Below are 2,480 nucleotides of genomic sequence, written 5' to 3' on the forward strand. Positions count from 1 at the left end.
GTAAATTTATTTAAAAAAATATATTTTGGGCTTTTTTAATTTTAAAAGGTGACCGACGATACGTGTCCGTCGAAATACATTTCGATGACTGAGCGTAAAAGGTAACTATATCCACTTTTTGTGGAAATGGAGTAATCAGTAAGGGTGGTGAGATTTTAAACACCTCCTTTACCTCTGCATATCTAATTCGGTATCGAAATATAAACGTTTCTTTTTTGACTGTCAGAGCGATTTCAATATCGTTAAAATTTCAAATTTGTGTTTCTCGAAACTGTGAAAAGTGGATAAAATATAGTCACTTTTTGCTCTCAGCTGTCGATTTGTGTATTTCGACACGAAAATCGAACAGAGAACGACTAGTGTGAAACCCCCGAGTTCCCGCTTCTGCAAGCCGCCATCACCACAGGCCACTGAAGTCGCGAGGGCATTTCCAGTTCCTGGTCTTTTCTGTGTGGATGGAACGCCCGTCTTTCTGGTTGGAGGTATATTGGCCTCATTTAACTGCCCGTGGCACCTGGGGCCGGACATGCCTGTGTCGGTGTCGGTGTCGGTGTTGGTGCCGGTGTCGGTGCCATCAGGGTCTGAGCGGATGTACAGTTGAGACATGGTCTCGCTACTTTGGCTTGTCGTTATGTTATAATAAATGTAATGTTGTTCTATGACCTGTGGTTTAACGGGACATGGTTACTTAGTGGGTTCATTTGATGTTCAAGGACGTGCTTTTACTGCCTCCTTTCTTGTCTCTCTCTCTCATCTCTCTCTCTCTCTCTCTCTCTCTCTCTCTCTCTCTCTCTCTCTCCTAGTCTGTCTCCGTTAGCATTTTCCAATCGCTCACAGTGTGACATCAACCCTCTTTGGATCTCTCATGCAGAACGTTTTAGTTTTCCCACCTGCTGAAGTCAATGATGCTGAACTGTGCCTATCAATTGAACTGTGTCTTTTTTTAGATTGTTGAGAAAGGAAAAGAAGCCACTGACCTTTAGCAAAACTTAAAGCGTCAGTTTTTAGCTACCTGTTGCTCTCACACCAGCCATGTTACGAGCAAACGCCAAGAAATAAAAGTTAACCCAGTTTTTTTAAAATCAACAACCCTCGTCATATTTTTGTAACTCACCTTAGTGTTACTGTATTTGATGCTACGCTACGTAACCTACTTTCGAAACGACCCATGTGTGACCAGTGTTTGTAGAGTAATGGTTATTGTTATGCTCTTTGCCATCAAACGTAGGAGAAAGCCATGAGTTCGATTCCCTGCGGGAAACATTATTATTTCGTGTATTTCCGTCGTTCTGCTAGGATGCCGCATCTCTTTCAGCAAGGGTTGTATTGATAGGCAGGTTTGAAACATCCATTCTCTTTAAAAAGCATAATCTGTGTCGATGATTCTGTAAAACAATTACATTTAGATTGACGCAGACGCATCTGGAGAGTTATTCCAATAAGGGTATGGAACTAGGGTTAGTGTTATTGATGTGGGACGTGTCTTCTGTTGGGAGATTTTCAAATCTGATGCTAGCAGCCATCTCTCAACAGCGTATTGACGGAGATATTCTTTGGTCCACCCTCACCCTGTCTCTGCTCTATCTCTACGTCCTGTTCTCCGTTATGTCTGTGTCCTATCTTATTTTGTTTAAGTAAGGTTTTACGGGTCTCCAAAATGCATAAGGGAATATGAGCGCCAAGTGGTGGGTGTCAACAGAGAAGTCCAAACGGGGAATCAGGCTTACTCTGCTCAACTCTTTAGCCTCAACAGCACAAAGTCTGCTTCGACTATCAAGGCACCCTGGAAATAACAGTAAACAAGAGAGTGACAAACATATAAAAGAAGTAGAGGAAAAATGACGATAGTAAGGACGAGGAAAGAAAAAACAGCAGTTCCTGCTTTGTTGTTCCGGCACAGTATGAGCATGGCATTGATAAATCAGTCCATTTACAATTCTACTGTGCATAAGAACATGTTAATATCCCCGCTCTGGGAATGGACTAAAAACAACTTCAGTCAATAACACTCTTTGTGATCTGTATTCATCTGTCGGTGTTCTATCTCTATAGTCTGTATTCATATCAGTTTGTGTTTTATCTCTATGGCTGTATTCATCTGTATCTATCGTCTGTACTCTTCTCTATCTTTGTTCTATCTCTGTGGTCTGTGGTGCACTCTTTCTGTGTCTGTTCTATATTTGGTTTGTGATCCGCTCTGTCTGAGTTTTATCTTTGTGTTTTATGGCCCCTATGTCTTCTGTCTCTGTATTCTATCTCCGTGGTCTGTGGTCCGCTCTGTCTGTATTTCCTCTCTTGCTCTGTTATGCTCTACCTCTGTGGTCTATGGTCTGCTCTATCTGCGTTTTGTAGATGCGGTCTGTGGTCTCCTCTGTCTGTGGTCTATCTTTCTGGTCTGTGATCCGCTTTGTCTGAGTTTTATCTTTGTGTTTTATGGCCACCTATGTCTTCCTCTGTGTACCCTCCGCTCTCTCTCTCTC

The 2,480-nt window shown here is 42.3% G+C and overlaps 1 protein-coding gene across 1 annotated transcript in view; it reads left to right on the plus strand.

Annotated features, from left to right (window-relative positions):
* The window catches only part of LOC101864132 (ATP-dependent DNA helicase Q4), a 69,679-nt gene that overhangs the window by 45,511 nt on the left and 21,688 nt on the right, over window positions 1-2,480 (plus strand). The window lies entirely within an intron of this gene.

Source organism: Aplysia californica, unplaced genomic scaffold, assembly GCF_000002075.1.
Source record: "Aplysia californica isolate F4 #8 unplaced genomic scaffold, AplCal3.0 scaffold00083, whole genome shotgun sequence".
Classification (NCBI taxonomy): domain Eukaryota; kingdom Metazoa; phylum Mollusca; class Gastropoda; order Aplysiida; family Aplysiidae; genus Aplysia; species Aplysia californica.